Genomic DNA, 23,442 nt, shown 5'->3' with positions numbered 1-23,442 from the left:
ATGATCTAGAAAATAGATTGTACTGATAATCCACCCATTAAAGAGACTACATTCCTGTAAATAAATAAAATGGTTCTATTTACATAATACTATACATAGGATGAATTGGAATGGTTTTAGAGGAAACCTTCTCTAAACACATATATTTAATTGCAGTTTGATAAACCTTAGTTTAAAATTGAATGTTGTTGCTACTATATTATCACTTAATTTCAGTGAAAACCACATGAGCGTACAACCATATTTCAGTATTTTTTTTCAGAATGACATTAGAACTGTCATCAAACTACAGCACAGAAATCGCATTCAGCTTAGTTGGTGCACAACAAGGCTTAGGTATATGGTCAGGAAACATCAGATGAACCAGAGTTTGAACTATGGCATAATTGGTAGCATTCATATGGGCATTCAGTGGAAAAGAGCATTCTCCATCGCAATAGAAAGCAGCGTAGCCCTCTGGAGCAATAATCCAATCCTGCCATCCCAAATCCTAAAAGCTTACATAGAGTTCATGCTTCTTACAAGCTTGTTTTTGTTCACTTGTATTGTAATCTCTGACACTGGACATTCATAATGAATTCTGGTGATCATTTGATTTATTCCAATTCTGATTTTTCCTTTTGTTTGCTGCTCACACAGAGCAGAGAAGAACTTAACTTGCCTTGAAGAAGGCAACCATGAAAGGCTGCTTGGACTGAGGCCCATGTCTTCCTGTAAGGCCAGCCGATTTACAATTAATACTATGCCCTGTTTGCATATTCCTTGATAATCTGATATATGCTAATCTTAATAGTCTCATTTTCAAATCTATTACTGCTGCTGTCTTTGTATATTTGGAATTCAGCAGCTGTCACTGCTTCCCCATGAGGAATTTGTGTAAGATCAAACCGAAACTCTTTGTAGTGCCTTCGCTGGTGAGAAAAAGCCTCCCTCTAAGGTGCCATACAAAGGATCTTAAAAAAACACTTTTAGAACTACATAAGATTTATGTATATGATACATTCTACATATTTTACATGTTATAAGATGTAAGATATGTGTATATATAAATACAGTCTAATTAGTTTGAAAACTCTCATTTGCTCTATGTTGACCTCTGAACTTCCTTATAATCTACATTTTCTATAAATTTCCTTTAATTTCTTCATTGATATTCTTTTTATATTTTCCTCCTATTGTCTTATACTTCCTTTTCAACTTCTTCTAATACATAATTCCAGATAAGATCATCAATCTATCTGTCACCTCAATGACTAACTTTCCAGAGAAAATGCTGCCATTAGCCACTACTTGTTATAAAGCAAACCAAATGAATAATGAAAATATATTTACCAGTGTTCACAATGTAACAAGCAACATGTTAAGTGCTGTGAATTTTAAAACTATCCCATCCTAATAAGACTGTACTTTAGAAGATCTGATTTAGCTATTTCCTGATCAATAACAATAGAGATACTTGGAGTAACAGAATCAAGACTTGGGAACCCTGAATTTCTCCACCCTCCTTAGTTTAACAAGATTAGGAAGGTCTTCACCAAACTCAAGATTTAATTATCTGAGGAAATGCCCTTCAACAGACATGTGCAGACTAGGCTGTCCTAAATCAAGGTAAGGTAACATTGGTACAGATGAGATGCAGGAAAGTGACGTAAAACCATCTACATAAGGCACGTCACTTCCTCTCTCTTCCTCTTTCCGTGGAGAAGTGACTCTGGCTGGCAACATGCTAGGCATTCTGACAATCTTGGAGTGGTGGCAGTTATTTGTCTGGGTTTGGCAGTGAGTTTTGCCCTTGAGCTGATTCAGGTTTGGGCATTTTAGCTGAGCCCCTTTGGAGGTCAGGTTGATTCTTTCTTCCTTCACACTCAAAACGTTACTTTCTAGATCTCCTAAACTTCCTGCCTGGTACTAGCCCCTTCCTTCTTCCTTCTTCTTAATCTCCTCCACTATATCAATTAAATCACCATAAAATTTCCAGCTGACTTGGGTGTTTCATTAGGATTTTATAAATAAAATCCTTGGCGACCAAAATAATTATTACATTCAGTCTCAACCATAATTTTAACCTTTACAGTTTTAGGAATAAAAATACAAAATCAAAAACAGTATTTGTCCTTCAGAAGTGGGATAGTGTAGGAATATAGGAAGCATAGAAAAGACAGTGAGGATGGGGAAAGGCAGAGAATATAATTTATGTCATCATGGATTAGAGTTGCACAAGTACTTGACAGCATGGACCCAATGAAGATGGAAGTATACTTGGGGGAAGTGGCTTGAGGTCTCATTTTTATAATTCTTTAATGAGGAGAGAAACAAACTAATTTCTTTTCTGTTTATGCCACTTTGGGATTAATTCACTAATATACCCAAATCATCTTGAAGTTATTGGTAAAACTTCAGTTATCACAAAGTTATCAGCACCTTTTTAATGTTCTACTGGTTTGGAGTTGTGAAGGTATGAATTTTGTCTAGAATTTATATATCATAGGCCAGGAACCTTGAAAAGCAGCATCTAGAGTTTCCCTTGATTTGGTCCATATTGACAGGTTATGAATTTTAGTTAAAATAGAATATAATTTATAAATGAAGCTTCTTTGATCTTTGGAACAATTTGTACATGACTTCCGGATTCCTCTTTGTAATCTCATTTTCTGTTAAAACATAGTGTCCTGACTAAAGAGGGAGGGTAGTCAAGAGGCTCAGAACAAGATATGATTTTAAAATTCAGGCTTCCCGAACCCGCGAGAAGCCACAAGGTAGAAAGATAGAGAAAGGATAGAATTTTGGATACCGCGAGGGGCGTGGTGGAGCCAAGTTAGAGATATGAGGTGGCAGAAATGAGTCAGAAACCAGGCCTTATTAATATTAATGGAGCCACAGCAAAACTCCGATCAGTGGACTACTCAGAAGGCTTATTCCATCCAAAGATCCAGACTCAGTACCACACAGGTCGGAGATATGATAGAGAAAAGAAAGTGCCTGGCCGAAGGCCAGGTCCCAGGTAAGAGAGATAGAGAAGGAGAGGAATTAAAGATGGAGCTTGGCCCGAGGCCAAGCTCCAGCAAGGACAAGCATCAGTAAGAGCTGTGATCCAAGAGGGCGGAGATTGCTGTGGCTGCTTTTAATGCCTTTGATATGCAAATATACACGATATATAGGGATGATTATCATTGGTTAACGACAAGGTATAGGTGTGGTTTCTCTAAGCCAGGTGAGCACAAAGAAACCTGTTTTCCTGCTTAACCTAGGGGAAGCTGGGGTCAAGGGTCAGAGGCTTTCCTAGCCATGCACAAGACTGAGCATGCTCTCTTCTAAGCCACTCTGTACATACTGTTTTCCTTGCCCATAGCTAGGGGTGGACTGCTACAAAAATGGATACTTAATAAATGCTTCTTTAATTGAATTGAGAGATGGTACAGGGAAACAGATTTGAATTTTGGTATGCTATTCCATGCCAAACATTGTCAATAGTTTTTCCATAGATACCACTTAAACATATGTTGGTGATGACCCTATGAAAGAACATCATCTATGCCTGTGTCCTTAATGGTATGGTCTAAATCCTTCTTTATACTCTCAGTCATTCCTCACAACGAAAAGAAGATACATATTTAAAAAATTCAGGGAGTAGAATTGATAGAACTTTGGGTTTTATTTTATATATTATTTGAAGAATCATTGCATAATAGAATTCTAGATGAAAGTGAACTCAGAGGCCATCAAGTCTAATTTCCCCATTTTATTCATGAATTAATTATGACATAAAGATATAAAGTTACTTGCCTAAGTTAATAAAGGTAGAAATCATATGAAATTCCATTTCAATTCTAGTCTTCTAATTCTAGAGGAGTTATTTTTATCCCATACCATCCCTGGCCTTCAACTACAAGTGAGGTTTCAGTCTTAACTATGAAAAATGCATCATATTTTTTTCAAAGTTAATCATCTAACTTTACTGCTATTCCTATATACAATGTTCTCCTGGTTCTGCTCACTTTGCTTTGCATCACTTCTAAGTATTTCCAGGTTGGTGTTCTTTTTGTGATCATTTTATTTGTCATTTATTGTGTACAATAGTATTCCATTACATTCATATACCAAAACTCATTTAGCTTTTCCCCAAAGGATGTTTATCTCTTTAATTTCCACTTCTTTGTCACTACAAAAGGAGCTGTTGAAATATTTTAGAACAAAGAGACCCTTTTCCCCTTTCTTTGATCTCTTTGAGATATAGACCTAATATTGATGAATCAAAGACTATGCATAGTTTTATGACCCTTTTTGTCATAGTTCCAAAAATGCTCTCTGGAATGGCTGTATCAGCTTCGCCAATAGTATATTATTGTGCATTTCCCCCTGAAAATTCCCTGTAGAATGTATCATTTTCACTTTTTGTCATAGTAGCCATTCTGATAGGTTTAAGGTAGTACCTCAGAGTTGTTTAAATTACTAATCAATGGTGACTTGAAAAATTTCTTCATATGACTAAAGATAGTTTTAATTTCTTCATCTGAGAATTAACTGTTCGTATCCTTTGACCACTATCAATTGGCAATTTTTGTAATCTTATGTATTTGACTCTTTTCTCTTATTATAATTTTTCCCCAACTTGTTATTTCTCTTCTAATCTTAGTGGTATTAAATTTGTTTTTGCAAAGCATTTTTAATTTAATGAAGTAAAAATTTGTATCACATAAGGTTCTCTAAGTCTTGTTTGAACATAGTTTCCCCTTAGCCATATAGATATGTCAGGCAAATTATTCAATGCCCTCTAATTTGTTTATTGTTTCACCCTTTATTTCTAAACCATGTATCCATTTTGACTTTACTTTAGTATATGATCTGAGGTGTTGGTCTATGTCTAGTTTCTGCCATGCTGTTTTCCAGTTTTACAACAGTTTTTGTCAAATATTGAATCCTTCTACCAAAAATTTGGAATGTTGGGTTTGTCCAACAGTAGATTATTATGGTCATTTACTATTGCCCATTGAGTATCTAATTTATTCCTTCAATCCACTACTCTATTTCTTAATCAGTACTAGACTGTTTTAATGATTGCTATTTTATAATACATTTTGATAGGATGAATTGCTAAATTATCTTCTTTTATCTTTTATTCATTAATTCAATTCACATTCAATTCTAAAATCAATCATGACTCAAAGAACTTCCTGTTCTATACTTAAGCATAGGTTAAAAAAGCCCTTTCCATTGTTTAGCAAAAGGTTTCTGTCCTAAAGTAGTCTTAAGTAGGGAGGAGAAGGATCCTCCCATGCCAAGGAGTTTCACATTCCAATAGAGTTCTTACTATCAATAGGAAATTTTTCAAGTATGAAATTTCCCAATGGGGAAATTTCCAACATTCATAAGTCTAAGACATTTTAAGATTTACAATATGACTTTGGGCAAGTCATTTAACCCTATTTTCCTGTTTCCTCATTTGTAAAATGAGCTAGAGAAGAAATGAACAGACCTCTTTAAAATCTTTAATAAGGAAATCCTAAGTGGCATCACAAAGGGTCAAATATGACTAAAATGACTGAAAAACAAAAAAAAAAATACTATATTTAACAATATATATATATAACATTTTGTATTTATATGTTCATTTTGTCATAGCCCATTTAAATTATCTGTAGTTAAATTGATCAATTCCAAATTTTATTTATCATTGCTAAGTAGCCAACATATATATGTCAGTGGTTTTAAGTACTTAAATCAAGTTAATCACTGCACTGATTAGATCATCCTTCTGATCAAGTATCAGTGCCTATAAGCAAATTTAAATTAAGAATGAATTATTGCCCAGAAATACCATATTTCTATTGTAACCATAGAAACTACTACAAAATTAAATACGTCCTTGAATAGGGGAACTTCTTTATATATCTCATAGCAAAGTGTTGTGCCTTGTGTTTTAGGAATGAATAGATTCATTCATTCTGGTTCAATGACTCAATCCACACTGAACATCTCACCTGAATTTCTACTCAATTTTTTCAATGAAATGTTGTATACACATCCAAAAGTTTATGAAATTATTCTACAGAGGGCATAGTAATGAAATGCTAGCATTGTATATTATTGTAATTACCTGAGGAAAATATGTCAATATATGTGATTTCTAATTTTTCATATTTCAAAATCAAGTACTAATGATAATCATAATATTCACAAGCAACACATTAAGGAAAATACATGTTCCCAAGGAACACGATGCTGTTTCAAGAAAATTGTTTTTATATAATTTAGAAGGACATCATTCATATCAGGAAGGAAGGAATTTACTCTGTGTAAGTAGAGAATATGTTCCAAAGAACAGTCCATTCATGTCTTACCATTATCCACATTTTATACAATAATTACTTTTCTCTGATTTTTCATTGATCAATATCTTTCTGATCCTGTGATTTGATATGAGTATGTTTGACTGTTCTACAAATGTTTTCAATGATCCCCCTTTTAACAGTAGCATTTCTTGTCCATCAGCTTTTCCATCTCTTTTCAGGTAGAAATGTTCCTGTCACTCTTTTTCTTACATAATTCTTTAAAACACAGGGAAAAAAGAAACAAAGAAAATAGGCTACTTTAAGATCTATAATTTTCATGAATAAGGTACATCTTTCTGCATTCAGTCCCTTGAGTAATTAATTTTGATATGCTATTTTCTTGTTCTGCTGTACTTATTTATATCTTTAAAATAAAAATCATTCAGAGCAAGGATGCTGTTATTTATTATTTGTTTCAAACATTTTACCTTTTTAAAAACACCATGCATTGTTATAATGTTATATAAATGATAATAGATAAATTCTCTCTTTCATCCAGTATCATCTCTCTATAAAAATGAGACTTTTTTAACATTTAACATTCTCCATCAAGATAATCCACTATACTCTTGGGATAAGACCTTTTGTCATCCTTTAAAGAATTATATTGTTTACAACTCTGATTCTTGAACTGGAAATACAAGTTGATGATTTTTAAACCATTACTTTAAAATAAGCCAGGGAAGAATGCTTCCTGGACATCAAAATTCAGGTTTATATCATCATAATTTTTACATTTAATCAAGAGAGTAGAAGTGGAATGCTGTCTAGGTAATACGTACTCTACTCCACGCATCTCCAAGGAGATCAGGATACTGAAGAAGAATAGGGGTTGGTTTCAGAGGGGGAAAAGTCCTGCAGCAAATATTTTTTTAATCTATTGGGAAGTTCTACCTGGACCTAGTATAATAGAAAAAAAAAAAAACAGTCAATCTCACTGTAAAGGATTGTAGGAAGAATAGAAGCCCAGAAATTATGAATGATGTGAGATGTATGAAACCTAAAAGAGTTACTTCTAGATGTGCTACTGACATGGGCACTGTACCCCAGAAACCCAGGTGAACTATTATCAGGGAAAACTCCTTTGCCCTTGCATCCTTGTGACTCTTAACCTAGAAACACCCAATGACCCCATCCAGGGTCCTGAGATGTTTACCCTCTTTTGTCCTCTAGATTTAAGGTGGACAAGGAAATGAATCTTTATGCCTCCAGGCAGACCCCAGTCAGATGACCACCCCACCCCACCAAATGCCTGAGGGACTAACACTCACTCTGGTCTTGTCCACACCACAACCTAGCATGGAAAGAGTATATAAACCCCAGAATTGATTTCATCTGGAGGACAGCCTCTCCATCCATGCTGTCCCCATGGAGGAACAGCCTTTCCTTTCATGCTGTCCTCCCAAGGAAGTGCCCCTCACCTTGCTGTTCTACCTTGCTATCCTCCTGGCCACTCTCAACATTACTTTCTAAATTAATAAATCTCTTTTTGTTTTTAAACTAAGTTTGGAGTCATTGCATGCTTGCAAAAGGTATCCTTCCCGAACCCAAAAGGGTATCCTTCCATGCCCATAACACTAAGGTCATAGAGGAACAAAATAGAAGACAGCACTAGCTAATGAAATTCACTTGGTCTGTGGGAAGTCCAGAGATTTATTTTATTTTATTTTTCCCATTTTTTACTACCTTTTATAGTAATCTGAGTTTCTGAGCCTGATATTTTCCCCAGGGACACAAAGAAGGCTTATCTTTGCTTCTTAATAGTTTGTTTATACTTTTTAAGAGTTTGTTTTATTTCTTAAACTAATAAAATCTGAAAGACCCATATTGCTAAACTACATTATTGCTTAAATACAGTATGGATGGGACAATTTGAGATCATCTAGGTCATGACAGAGATAGATTTAATCCTGTGGTATTTTAGTGTCATCTCTGGCTAGGGGCTCAGAGCTACGAAAGAGATTTATTGATTCATTTTTTTCCTATCTCCCAGGGCAAATAAAATACTTTTACCAAGCTTCTCATACAGTAGTTCTCAAACTGTGAACTGTGAAGCCCTGGAGGGCTCTGAAATTCTTTTAAGGGACCTACAAGGTCAAAGCTATTTTCATAATACTAAGTGTATTTTAACTTGTAATTTGGTGAAATTGATACATACACCCTACAAAAACAAAAGCTCTTTGAGGTCTTCAGTATTTTTTTAAATGTAGGGGAATCATAAGGCTAAATATTTGGCAAATTTCTCTTCTATGTAAACGAATCAACAGTGATTGGAGAAGTAAATAGACCTGGCACTAAGGGGATCCACCATATTTCCTAGGGTCTGGTTTAAGAAGAAAGCCACCTCTAAAGAAAAGGTCACACCTAAAACGGGAATCACAAACAAGTCCACACAAATGTCAAAAGAACTATAAGATCTCTTCAAGAACTTCATTGAATTGCTTAATGTTCTCTGAAGAACCATCTATACAACTTAACACCACAGTAATGGAAACATCTGTTGCTTCTGGGTCAAAACAGGTGACATTTGTTTTTAATTATAAAAGACATTATATTCTCCTTTAAATACAAATCAAGTTCAATTTAACAAGTCATTTGATATACAATTATTGTATTTCATGGAGAATTTTTTTCAAGCTGAATTTTTTTTCTACTATAATTTTTTCTTATAAGGCTATGCATAAGATGAAGTTCCTCAAAGGCACTGTGGATAGCTTTATTGGCATACAAAAGGGCCAAAAATGTGGCTAAAGCAGGTTGAGGAGATGTTGACTTTGTATCTTGAGCCTTTACAACCTCTCCATACTTACATGAGGTAAGAGAGTAAAAAAACTGGGGAATTCCAAGCTACAGAAATATTTTATAGTTATTATGCAAAGAACTACTGCTAGGTTTGTAGTCTTGCCTGCAGAGATTGAAAATTTGGAGGTAGATTGGATGTTTACCCAAAGTATGGAGTCACAACTTTAACAGTGAATTTTAAGCCCCCCAGACCAAGGAAAGAAATTTAAATAAATTACTTAGACTGAGGCAATAGCTGTAAGAATCCTGCTTTTCTAAAGGGCTTAGCATCTGAGGCTGAAATGCATCTGATAGAAAGATGAAAGACTTAAATATTTAAGATCCTGAATGAAGACAGTAGAAATATGAGAAGCCTCTTTTTCCTGTCGAAAGAAAACTTTTCTGCGTTTTCTAAAATGGCTGGAAAAATATAACTAGGTTTTAAGCTTAAAAAGAATAGGAACACCTGCAATGCTATGTAGAAGAAATAGTCTTAGGAGTTGAATTAAACCTTCAGAAGCTATAGGCAGTGAAAATTACTGCTGAATAGATTCTAACTGAAACTACTATTGATTAATGTGGAACAAAGCAATAAATGGTGATATAGTATATTTTTATGCTTTATTGTTATGAACTTTTTCTGTCTTCTGGTTGTGTAAGTATGGGTGAGTCATTTAACCCTGTTTGCCTCAGTTTCCTACTCTGAAAAATAACTTGATACCTTTGCTAAGAAAACCCCAAATAATACCCGAGAAAAGTTGGATAGGTCTGAAAATTACTGAACAACATCAAAAGTGTCTTGGAGTACCTTACCTCACCATCTTCATGACCTTTTATAATCATGGAGAATGAGGAAAATAAGACTCTGAGGGGAGGAGGATAGGCACAGAAAAATGAACTGGAAAAAAAAAAAACAGTCACTGGCCCAGCTTTTGCAGCCTCTCAGTTTTCATGTGGTGATATCCCTACCAATTAATCCTCTCTGATTGTAGTGGTCTCAAAGACTGTAAGAAAAAGTACAACAGTGATAGTCTTTTGGAATTGAAAGTATCTGTGATATTATGTACAGTTTCTACAAAAAAAATTACAGTAATTTATAGACAAACAAAAGCTGACTGTGGAGGAGAAATGAATAAAAACTGAAAGAAAGAAGTTGGTCAAATGTATCACAACAATGGAATATGAATCAGAATACCCCAAGGACAATGGAGGTTGGACAAGAAATTCAGCAAAGCCACCTGAAATTCCAATCAAGCAACTCTGTAAACCTCCACAATGGTATAGAAGAATAATAGAGGAATTAAGTGAAAATATTCATATCAAAATCTCTTAAGGAAAAACATCAACAATTTTACAACACTGAAGATCTCATTCATTAGAACAAACCACTGAGACATTCTACAGAACAATAGATTCTCTTCAGAAAAGAAATGCAGAACAGTAAAGAGGAATAAATGCAGAGCTAGAATGAAAAGTAATGGAACAAAACAACAGAAAAAGATTGTAAGGACCTCTAAGAGATCTAAGAATACTGAACTTGAAGATAATATGAAAAGAAATAATGTCAGGATAATAGGGCAATCATGAAAACATCATAAAAAAGAAAAACCTAAAAATCATAATTAAAGAACCATATAGAAAAACTACCCAGGGATATTTGAAGTAGAAAGCAAAATATATATGTACATATAATAAAAGTAGAATGAAACTTCATTTACTTCACAAATACACATATTCATAGAGAATGGATAAGGTGTGCAAGTACCACCACCCCCCACTTCTCTTGTTGGTTCTTCCCCTTGCCCTCAAGATATATGTTAATGGTTGAATTTAAAAGGTAAATGATGAGGGGGGGAAGCAAAGTTAAAATACTTTCCACTGCACCTATGTCTATCAATAATTAATATTACTAGGAATAAATTTAAGATATGCTGAAAGGTCAAAGAAATAAGAATAGAATAGAATGAAAATGCTATCTTTTGTGGAGAAATGATATTAAAATGAATAAAAGAAAAGATGAAATGTATCAGACCTGTGAAAGAGAATGTAAAAACAAAAATTAGTATCCTCAAAGGCAAAATAAAGAAAACAAGAGAAGAAATCTAAACTCAGAAAAAAAAAATGAACATGCTTTAAATGATTTGCTAACATGGGAAAAAAATCCAAGTTCAGATGGATTTACAAGTACCTTCTATGCAATATTTAAAGGGAAATGGTACTTAAAAATGATGCTCAAAAATAATTATTGTAAACACTCTACCAAATACCTTTTATAAGTATAGTTCTTTACCCCAAACCAGAAGTGCAATAATGAAAATAAATGAAATAAGTAATAATTAATATGCTACATGTAATGTTTTGTTAAATAATATTAGTAAAAATAGTCATTGTTGTTGCCATTTATCAAATTAACACTTAAGTAATGAAGATGATAGTAGCTTTTAACAATTTAATTTAAAATAAATATAGTATAATAAAGAAATAAAGAAGGAAGTAGAAAATATTTTTCCTAGCCTACCACTCTAAAGTCTGATCTGTATAATTTCAGCTCACTCCCTGAAAAGGTTCCAGTCTCCACTTGGAAGTCTGGTAGTCTCTTCAGAGCAAGAGTCTTACCATTCTACCCACCCAAGGCAACAACACTGAATGGAGTAGAAGAATCAATCCCAGAAAACATGCCAAGGTCTTGATCTCCTCTATGGTCTCATCCTTTATTATCCTTTTCTCCACTTCACTTCCTGTCTCTCTGAGCTGGTCTATCTTATCTCAGGAACCAATAAAAGTCTCTCTCCCCTGGACCCATAACCCTTAGTTCTTCATCATGTTCCTAGGGCTCTTAACCTGTGACCTCTGTTTGGAGCATTCCAGCCATGCTAATGGGATGGGTTGAATGAGTAGAAAGTTCAAGACCTTGGGAGGAAGGGGTTCCCTTTACACAGAAGAGAGAAGTAGATAAAGAAAATAGTAAACTAAAATCATTAGAGGATATTTATGCAAAAATATGAATAAAATTCATAGAATAATAAAGCAATACCTTCAGAAATTAAATAATCTAAGTTAAGTTTAAAATTGAAGTCATAAGAAGTTATAGGTAAAACAATTAGAATAATTAATAATACAAATAGTGAAGAAAATATGAAGACTTTGAGGATTAAATGAGATACATGTAAAGAGCTTAGCTCAGTGACAGGAACATTTTGACAAGTTTAGAAAAAGGTTTTTATAAGCAAATAGCATTCATTTGCAATAAAATCTTTAAAAAAACATTATCATGGGAGGATGCATCTTTAATATCATAAGTACATATTGTAAAAGCCAAGAACAAGCAATCTTTTCAGTAACAAAACATTAGAAGCTTTCCCATTTTCATCTTTGGGACTCTCATGATTATTTTGCTTAGCTGGATCTCATCCCATGCTCCCTGTACTGATTTAGAATCTTGAACCCTAGAGACGAAATTTCCACAATCCCCTTTTCCTTTTCCTGTTTGTGCATCTCCTTACCTAGATGGAGTTTTGAGTTTCTGTTTTCCACCCACACAGTCTCTTGGGCTGGTATCAGCAGGAAGGAGGGAACATTTTGGGTGCTTGCTGGAGTATTTTTTAAATTTCTCTTTGCTCTAAGTCGATTTTAATTAATGGTATTAAAATAATACTTGGAATAATGAATATTAATTTTAATCTTTACATTTTTGGCAACTAGGAAGGGACTTATAGCTCAGAGCTATTTTTTTTTTAAGCCGGCAGCCCAGCTGCAGATGAGCAACCCTAAGGTTTAAAACTGGTAATGGTTTGCAACCAAGAGCTACTTTTCTGCTGGGAATTTTCAAATCCCCTCTCTAGCCACCCAGCTGCAGCTCATTCCTCTAGCTTTCCTGCCTTCTGAGCCTCCAGTAGCTGTGAGTATTTTATACCCCAGCCTGCCGGCCATTCTTACTGGCCAACCTGCCTTAATTTAGGGACTTGGTGGGGAAGCCGATCCCTGCCCATGGCCTGAAGAGCAGCCCAATCAGCCTGATTGGCCATTCCTGCCCACAACTTGGCCAAATCCCAGCTAAGTGGCAGGCCCACTCCTCCCCCACTGCCTCAAACTGCTACCTCAGCCACAGCACCCTGGGCCCAAACAGGTACTGCTTCTGCTGCTTCTGCTGCCCTGATCCCCATTCTAGCTGATGAGTATAAGCTTCCCTTTCCCTAGCCAGGGAAGAAGGGAAGCTCCTTTCCCAGCTGGACAACTGATTGCCTCCTAGGCTTCACTAAGCTCTTTACCTTGGCTGGGAGGGTCCTAGCCCTCTTTTAACCACCTCAGATTAACTTCTACCCCTCCTTGCTTTACCAAATTTGCCTTACTTCCATCTCTAGGTCTCTGCCAGATTTTGTAGTCAAATCCTCCATTTTGGTTTCTGGCAGTCCCTAACCACACCCCTTACCCTGAAAACCACCCCTAACCATGCCCCTAACCCTTTCCAGTTGTAGTGCTGCCTCTTGGCCACTAGAGGTCAATATTGAGCACAGATTTTTTTTTTACCCTTTATTCCCTCTCTTTTCTTCTTCCTTTTTTTCTTCTCTTTTATTTTTCCCTTTTCCTGCTTAGCTACAGTGGTTGTTTGCTGCCACTACCTGGCAACAATAAATAAATATTTTTTTAAAATGTTACCTCCTTTTACGAATAAAAATCCCATAAAATCATAAAAAGTAAAATAAGCTAAATTCCCTCACCTTTTACCTCTACCCCTTATAATAATAATTAAAAATAAATCAATAAAAATACACATTATTTTTCCCTTTTTTGATCAAAATGCTAAGCAGTATAAATGCTACTATGCATGAGAGCTTTCTTCATTCTTACCCAATTAGAGGCATGTAAAATTCCAAATTCCCTCCTCTTCCTTTTACTCCTAGGAAATTTTATTTTTGTGATCTCCATTCTCAAAACAAAAAATGCTACTATACAAGAGATTAAAGCAGAAATGCAGGCCAACAGTAAAATTCAATCAAAAAATTTCAAACACTTACATGATCTAATGAAAAATACTGTTCCCATATAAAATAAGTCTGAATTTTGAGAGCCTGTTCCTGAATCACAAATAGAGGAAAATTCTATTTCTCCCAAAATGGAGATAATACACCCCTCTCATATACATCAGGTATGGACCCTTCTCTCTCATACTCTGCAACGTCTCATGCTCTGCAACTCCTGGCTGATCTTACCTCCCCTGATCCTCTATTCTAATCTCTCATCCTCTCCTGCCCTTTCTCCCACCCCACAAACAGCCCCAACCCCAAAGAAATCTCGTTCTGCTACCACATCTGTTCCTACCCATGTTGCCTCGGCATCCCCACAGTCAACTTCTAAGGAATCACAGACATTGGATGACTACTATTAACTCTTCCCCTTAAGGGAAGTGCCCAAAATAGGACACAATGGGGATGTGGTGACTAAGATACCATATACCTTTCACTCCCAAGGAAATTAGACAACTTAAATATAATTTACCTCCTTTTGAATGTGAAACTGTCATAGTAACCAAGAAAATGACTGTTAACCATCACAGATAAAAATTCTGCTTTCCCAAGTAACTGAGAATAGTTACAAATGTATCAATAAGACATCTTACAGACAAGATGTCATCTAAAATTAGGAAAATGCTTTCAAAATAACTGGTAAATAGTAATAGAGTGATTAAAATCATATTCATAAATCACCAATAGTGAGAAAGGTAAAAATATTCAAAAATTGAATTTTCACAACTCACTAAATAGGTGAATGTGAGAAATATGAATATTCAGAAAAGCTCTGGGAAGATGAAATTTGAATCAATTGTCAGATTCTAACTGAAGTAATAGACTAAATTCTGAATGGCACAGTTTTAGGTTCCTTAACAGACTAAAATATAACTAAAGGAATATGAAGGATGAGAATTCCTGTAACTCTCCCAAATCTAGATCAGAGATGATGTTTAATCAGAGAAGAAAAGATGACTATGAGGTTGTTGTTTTCATCCAAAGGACAGAAATAGAAAGTAATGGAAGTTATAACGAGGTAGATTTTCACTTAAAGAGAGAACTTTGGGTGGTCCAAGAATGAACAGTTTGCTTTTCAATCCTCAAGTGGAAGTATTGAAAGCTTATTTTTTGAAACAATGGGAATAGGAGATGGGGAAGGCATTTATTAAATACCTATTCTATGGAGGATACGGGGTTGAGTGTTTTATAAGTATTATCTCATTGATACCTCACAAAAACCAGTTTAGTTAGGTGCTATTGGTATGATTATTTTACACTTGAAGAAAATAAGACAGATAAAGGTTAAGTGATTACACCATTGTCATAAAGGTAGCAGCTATCTGAAGTTGGATATGAATTTAGATTTTCTTGAATCCAGGTCCAATGCTCTATCTATGGGGCCAGATAGATCGCGATGTAATAATGATGTGGAATAGAAAGGGCCTACTTCCTAATTTAGACCATGTACAGATATTCTGTGCCTGGTTCTGTTTTCATAACTACTTGAAGATATGAACTATTGATGGGCATAAAGACAGAAATATTGTTCATTTGAGTGGCTATTTTTAGAAATTAGGCTTAAATTAAGGTGAGTTGTACAAAGTCATCAGTCTCACTCTCTTTTCAAGTAATCAAGGTCCAGTGGCAAGACAAAAATCAGGACAGCTGGCAATGATCTAGGATGTAGTGGATGAATTTGGTGTTTTCCACATCTGCCTAAGCTCTAAGCACTCCACAGTATATACTTCAGCCTTTGGCATAAATTTTTCTCATTGGCCCATTTCTTTAGGAGGATGTCTTCACATGTTTGGGGTAGACAATTTTATAACTCACTAATAGATATGAGACTTTTAATTAACCTCAACCCATTTTCCAAGATGGTTTTACTTGAGTGTGACTGCTACATACGCTACAGCTTGTAGCTTTATTGTAAATTTTCAATTTGGGAGAGTGGTATACATCTTTTCTCATTATCTATGAAGGCCAACATATTGTGGCCCATGAATTTATGGTATGTCTGTTATTCTATCTGTTGTGTCTTATCTTCCTTTTTGTGGTACATGTTTCTTGTGGATAATCATGACATCTTGAACTTGGAAAGGCCAGAAAGGCAAACCATCAAAGGTTCAGGAATAAACTCCCTTCCAGGTTTTGTAGTCAAATAAGGTCAGTCATATTTATCACTTGTTTATATGGATACATTATTTGGGGTTTTGATTTTAAAAGATTGCTCTATTGCAAAAATGAATAATATGGAAATAAGTATAAAATGATAATATTTGTACAACCCAGTGGAATTGTTTAAAGGCCCTTTGATCCAGTCATACCACTGCTGGATTTATACCCCAAAGAGATCATAAGGAAAAAGACTTGTAAAAAAAATACTTATAGTCACAGTCTTTGTGGTGGCAAAAAATTGGAAAAAGAGGGGATGCCCCCCAATTGGGGAATGGCTGAACAAATTGTGATATATGTTGTTGATGGAATACTATGGTGCTTAAAGAAATAATGAGCTGGAGGAATTCCGTGTGAACAACCTCCAGGATTTGATGCAGAGTGAAAGGAGCAGAACCAGGAGAACATTATACACAGAGATGGATATACTGTGGCACAATCAAATATAACAAACTTCTCTACTAGCAGCAATGCAATAATCCAGGACTATTCTTAGGTCTTTATGAGAAAGAACATTATCCACATTCAGAGGAAGAACTGTAGGAATAGAAGTACAGAAGAAGAACAACTGCTTGATCACATGGGTTGATGGGGATATGATTGGGGATGTAGACTCTAAATGATCACCCTAGTGCAAATATTAATAATATGGAAATAGGTCTTGATCACTGACACATATAAAACCCAGTGGAATTGCACAACAATTACAGGAGGGGGTTAAGGGAAGGGAAGGGAAAGAACAAGAATCTTGTAACCATGGAAAAATCTTATAAATTAATTAATTAAATAGAATTTTCCAAATAATAAAAAGAGATAATTTCTTTAAGGCTCCTGGATGGGGGTGGGAAGAGGGGAGGGAAAGAAAATGAATCATGTAAACATGGAAAAATATTTTAAAATAAATAAAATTAAAAAAGAACCACTATTAGAATACAATCAAACAGTGGCTGAGACCAAGGCTCATCAAGTACTTATGCCACATTTGGAAGTAAACTTGATGATACAAGTGCTCTATAGAGTAGCAAGGGAAGGTAAAAGTAGCAAGAGTATGATTGACAGACCTGGATTCCAAGAGCCACTGGGTCAGAATTCTAACCTTTTGAAAGGAGCAGGTTTCTAAATGACAGTCTGAAGCTGAAAGTGAAGCCAAAAATGTGAAGATCTGATCTTTCCTGGGCTCTCCTAGACAGCTTGCAAGCAGCCTCTTTGAATATCATCAAACAAGGGTGAGAGGAAATTCTCCATACCCTCAGGTGGACAGAGTGGAACCTTGGAGGAACCTCTCTTTTTTGGGACATCTGAGGACTCAGCTGGATTCCTGTACCTGACCCACCAAGGACTCTGTGTGAGAAATCTGGTTCCATGTTGGACTTACTCTTGGGAAACTTTGGTATTAAGTTTAGGGTAGTTAGATAGTGGGCTTAATAACTGGGATAAGTCAGATGCAAACCCCTTCCCCTTATCATCCCTTACCTTTTCCTTTTTTGTTAAATTCATTTTATTTATATGTGATTCTTCCCTTGTGTATAATCTTCCTTTTCCCTTTCCTAAAAATCAAAATAACAATAGAAACCACTTTAAGTTTGATCGCATTCCTCCAAGGGATTAAAATGTTATTGGTTAGAGTATATTCCCAGGTTTTAGGAGAAATTTTGTTTACTCCTAATTTTGCCACATTTCCCAAGGAAATAACCCTTTGTAAAAACAAATTTATGGTATTTAGTTAAATGAAACTGAGGTGCTGATCCCTTGTGACTAATAGTGAGAAGAATATACCAGAATGTTTGCCAGTGCAAAAAGCTTAAGAAAAAAAAATATTCCTAATCCCTCAAATATATCTGAGAATTCTAAAGGGGAGATATAATTAGCCTCACTCTGGAAGAATAACTTCAGAGTCACTGTAGAATTTCCATTCATTTGCACTTTTTAAGAATAAACAGGACTGGACTTCCGGTCAAGATGGCGGCTTAGAGAAAGCTAAAGTTCAGATCTCTGGAAAACCCTTCCCGACCGATCTCAAACTATAAGCTCCTAAGGCGCCGAAATTCAAAACGATCAACAGCATAGACCCTGGGAATCCACCTCCTGGACCTGGAACTGGATCAAAAGGTACGGCCCCCCTCAAAAGCCAGAACCCGAGATCACTCGGACCTAAGGGGTAGGAGCGCAGAGCCCAAGGCTCCGGGAAGCCGCAGCCCCAAACCGCTCAGAGAGCAGGGTCCTCGGAACAACAACCCTCAGGGCCTTCTATATGAGTCCCAGTGAAAGTCACTGCCCTCGGAGCTCCCCCCCCGCAGAGAGCAGGGTCGAAACAACAGCAACCCTCTGGGCAGGCAAGACAGCCTCACCCTGGATCCTGCTATCCAAATCTCAGTGAAAGTCCCTGCCCTCGGAGCTCCGGGAAGCCGCAGCCCATCCCCCCGCAGGCCAAATGAAACAGCCTCACGGCCAGCTATTCTGAAGGCAACTTCCTGAAAGCAACCTGACACAGAGAGCCGGGGGAGAGTGTGGCCTCCTGGTCCGACCCTTCCATTCCAGTTCCAGTGAGGCATATTCAGTTTAACCCAGGGAAAGCTCATAGAACCGACAATCTGCCCAGGACTAAAGCCTCTGAACACCAGACAGAGATAAGAAAAGATAATCCTCCACATTCAAAGATGGCAAACTCCACAGAAGCACAGAAGCCCCAAAATACCAAGAAAAATAAGAAGAAAGGGGCGACTTTGGACACATTCTTTGGAGCCAAAATACAAAATACAGAGCAGATAGAAGATAATATAAAAGAAAATTCTCCAAAACCTTCCAAAGGAAATGGAAACTCTCCACAAATCCATGAAGAATTTGAATCAGAAATGACCAAAAAGATGGAAGCCTTCTGGGAGGAAAAGTTGGAAATAATGCAAAAGAAATTCACGCATCTACAAAACAGGTGTGATGAAACTGAAAAGGAAAACCAGGCTTTAAAGGCCAGAATCAGGCAGCTGGAAGACAACGATCATGTAAAAGAGCAAGAATTAATAAAGCAAAGTCAAAATACCAAGAAATTAGAAGAGAACATAAAATATCTCACCGACAAGATGACAGATCTGGAAAATAGAGGGAGAAGAGATAATTTAAGAATAATTGGACTCCCAGAAAAGCCAGAAATAAACACCAAACTGGAAATGGTGATACAAGATATAATCAAAGAAAATTGCCCAGAGATTCTAGAACAAGGGGGCAATACAGCCACTGACAGAGCTCACAGAACACCTTCTACACTAAACCCCCAAAAGACAACTCCCAGGAATGTAATTGCCAAATTCCAAAGCTATCAAACAAAAGAAAAAATCCTACAGGAAGCCAGAAAAAGACAATTTAGATATAAAGGAATGCCAATCAGGGTCACACAAGACCTTGCAAGTTCTACTCTGAATGATCGTAAGGCATGGAACATGGTCTTCAGAAAGGCAAGAGAGCTGGGTCTCCAACCAAGAATCAGCTACCCAGCAAAACTGACTATATACTTCCAAGGGAAAGTATGGGCATTCAACAAAATAGAAGACTTCCAACTTTTTGCAAAGAAAAGACCAGAGCTCTGTGGAAAGTTTGATACCGAAAATCAAAGAGCAAGGAATACCTGAAAAGGTAAATATTAAGGAAAGGGGAAAAATGTTATCTTCTTCTTTTACTCAAACTCTCTTCTATAAGGACTACATTTATATCAATCTATGTATACTAATATGTGGGGAAAATGTAATGTATAAATAGGGGGTAAAGAAAGACCAAATAGAATAATCATTCTCACACAAAGATTCACATGAGAAGGGGAGGGGAAGAAAACTCCTATAAGAAGGAGAGGAAGAGAGGGGGGGCGTTTACTTAAACCTCAATCTCAGGGAAATCAACTCTGAGAGGGAAAAACATCAAGATCCATTGGGATCTTGAATTCTATCTTACCCAACAAGGACTAAAAAGGGAAACATCAAGGGAGGGGACAAGGGGGACTGATTCAAAGTAAATCACTGGACTAAAAGGTAGAGCCGAAGAAGAAAAGGTTAGAATTAGGGAAGGCTATCAAAATTCCAGGGAGTCCACAAATGACAATCATAACTTTGAACGTGAATGGGATGAACTCACCCATAAAACGTAGACAAATAGCAGAATGGATTAGAATCCAAAACCCTACCATATGTTGTCTTCAAGAAACACACATGAGGCGGGTTGACACCCACAAGGTCAGAATTAAAGGATGGAGTAAGACCTTCTGGGCCTCAACTGATAGAAAGAAGGCAGGAGTGGTAATCATGATATCTGATAAAGCCAAAGCAAAAATAGACCTGATCAAAAGGCATAGGGAAGGTAATTATATTTTGTTAAAAGGGACTCTAGACAATGAGGAAATATCATTAATCAACATGTATACACCAAATAATATAGCACCCAAATTTCTAATGGAGAAACTAGGAGAATTGAAGGAAGAAATAGACAATAAAACCATACTAGTGGGAGACTTAAACCAACCATTATCAAATTTAGATAAATCAAATAAAAAAATAAATAAGAAAGAGGTAAAAGAAATGAATGAAATCTTAGAAAAATTAGAATTAATAGACATATGGAGAAAAATAAATAGGGATAAAAAGGAATACACCTTCTTCTCAGCACCACATGGCACATTCACAAAAATTGACCATACATTAGGTCACAGAAACATAACACACAAATGCAGAAAAGCAGAAATAATGAATGCAGCCTTCTCAGATCACAAGGCAATAAAAATAATGATTAGTAATGGTACATGGAAAACCAAATCTAAAACCAATTGGAAATTAAACAATATGATACTCCAAAACCATTTAGTTAAAGAAGAAATCATAGAAACAATTAATAATTTCATCGAGGAAAATGACAATGGTGAAACATCCTTTCAAACCTTTTGGGATGCAGCCAAAGCGGTAATCAGAGGTAAATTCATATCCCTGAATGCTTATATTAACAAACAAGGGAGAGCAGAGATCAATAAATTGGAAATGCAAATGAAAAAATTTGAAAGCGATCAAATTAAAAACCCCCAGCAGAAAACCAAACTAGAAATCCTAAAAATTAAGGGAGAAATTAATAAAATCGAAAGTGATAGAACTATTGATTTAATAAATAAGACAAGAAGCTGGTACTTTGAAAAAACAAACAAAATAGACAAAGTACTGGTCAATCTAATTAAAAAAAAGGAAGGAAGAAAAGCAAATTAACAGCATTAAAGATGAAAAGGGGGACAGCACCTCCAATGAAGAGGAAATTAAGGCAATCATTAGAAATTACTTTGCCCAATTATATGGCAATAAATACACCAATTTAGGAGAAATGGATGAATATGTACAAAAATACAAACTGCCTAGACTAACAGAAGAGGAAATAGAATTCTTAAATAATCCCATATCAGAAAATGAAATCCAACAAGCCATCAAAGAACTTCCTAAGAAAAAATCCCCAGGGCCTGATGGATTCACCTGTGAATTCTATCAGACATTCAGAGAACAGTTAATCCCAATACTATACAAACTATTTGACATAATAAGCAAAGAGGGAGTTCTACCAAACTCCTTTTACAACACAAACATGGTACTGATTCCAAAACCAGGCAGGTCAAAAACAGAGAAAGAAAACTATAGGCCAATCTTCCTAATGAATATAGATGCAAAAATCTTAAATAGGATACTAGCAAAAAGACTCCAGCAAGTGATCAGAAGGATCATTCACCATGATCAAGTAGGATTCATACCAGGGATGCAGGGCTGGTACAACATTAGGAAAACCATCCACATAATTGACCACATCAACAAGCAAACTAGCAAGAACCACATGATTATTTCAATAGATGCAGAAAAAGCCTTTGATAAAATACAACACCCATTCCTATTAAAAACACTAGAAAGCATAGGAATAGAAGGGTCATTCCTAAAAATAATAAACAGTATATATCTAAAACCAACAGCTAATATCATCTGCAATGGGGATAAACTAGATGCATTCCCAATAAGATCAGGAGTGAAACAAGAATGCCCATTATCACCTCTACTATTTGACATTGTACTAGAAACACTAGCAGTAGCAATTAGAGAAGATAAAGGAATTGAAGGCATCAAAATAGGCAAGGAGGAGACCAAGTTATCACTCTTTGCGGATGACATGATGGTCTACTTAAAGAATCCTAGAGATTCAACCAAAAAGCTAATTGAAATAATCAACAACTTTAGCAAAATTGCAGGGTACAAAATAAACCCACATAAATCATCAGCTTTTCTATATATCTCCAACACAGCTCAGCAGCAAGAACTAGAAAGAGAAATTCCATTCAAAATCACCTTAGACAAAATAAAATACCTAGGAATCTACCTCCCAAGACAAACACAGGAACTATATGAACACAACTACAAAACACTTGCCACACAACTAAAACTAGACTTGAGCAAATGGAAAAACATTAACTGCCCATGGATAGGACGAGCCAATATAATAAAAATGACCATCCTACCCAAACTTATTTATCTATTTAGTGCCATACCCATTGAACTACCAAAATACTTCTTCACTGGTTTAGAAAAAAACCATAACAAAGTTCATTTGGAAGAAGAAAAGATCAAGGATATCCAGGGAAATAATGAAAAAAAAACACATATGATGGGGGCCTTGCAGTCCCTGACCTAAAACTATATTACAAAGCAGCAGTCATCAAAACAATTTGGTACTGGCTAAGAAACAGAAAGGAAGATCAGTGGAATAGACTGGGGGAAAGCGACCTCAGCAAGACAGTATACGATAAACCCAAAGATCCCAGCTTTTAGGACAAAAATCCACTATTCGATAAAAACTGTTGGGAAAATTGGAAGACAGTGTGGGAGAGACCAGGAATAGATCAACACCTCACACCCTACACCAAGATAAATTCAAAATGGGTGAGTGACTTAAACATAAAGAAGGAAACCATAAGTAAAGTGGGTAAACACAGAATAGTATACATGTCAGACCTTTGGGAGGGGAAAGGCTTTAAAACCAAACAATACATAGAAAGAATCACAAAATGTAAAATAAATAATTTTGACTACCTCAAACTAAAAAGCTTTTGTACAAACAAAACCAATGTAACTAAAATCAGAAGGGAAACAACAAAT

At 35.9% G+C, this 23,442-nt stretch overlaps 1 pseudogene; it reads right to left on the bottom strand.

Moving 5' to 3' along the window:
• Positions 1–212: 212 nt before the first annotated feature.
• LOC100619947 (bone morphogenetic protein 5-like) lies at positions 213–13,273 on the bottom strand (annotated as a pseudogene).
• Between the last annotated feature and the right edge of the window lie 10,169 nt (positions 13,274–23,442).

The sequence above is a fragment of the Monodelphis domestica genome, chromosome 7 (genome assembly GCF_027887165.1).
Source record: "Monodelphis domestica isolate mMonDom1 chromosome 7, mMonDom1.pri, whole genome shotgun sequence".
NCBI classification, from domain to species: Eukaryota; Metazoa; Chordata; class Mammalia; order Didelphimorphia; family Didelphidae; genus Monodelphis; species Monodelphis domestica.
Note: the sequence above shows the minus strand (reverse complement) of the source record. Positions and strands in the feature narration are given on the sequence as shown.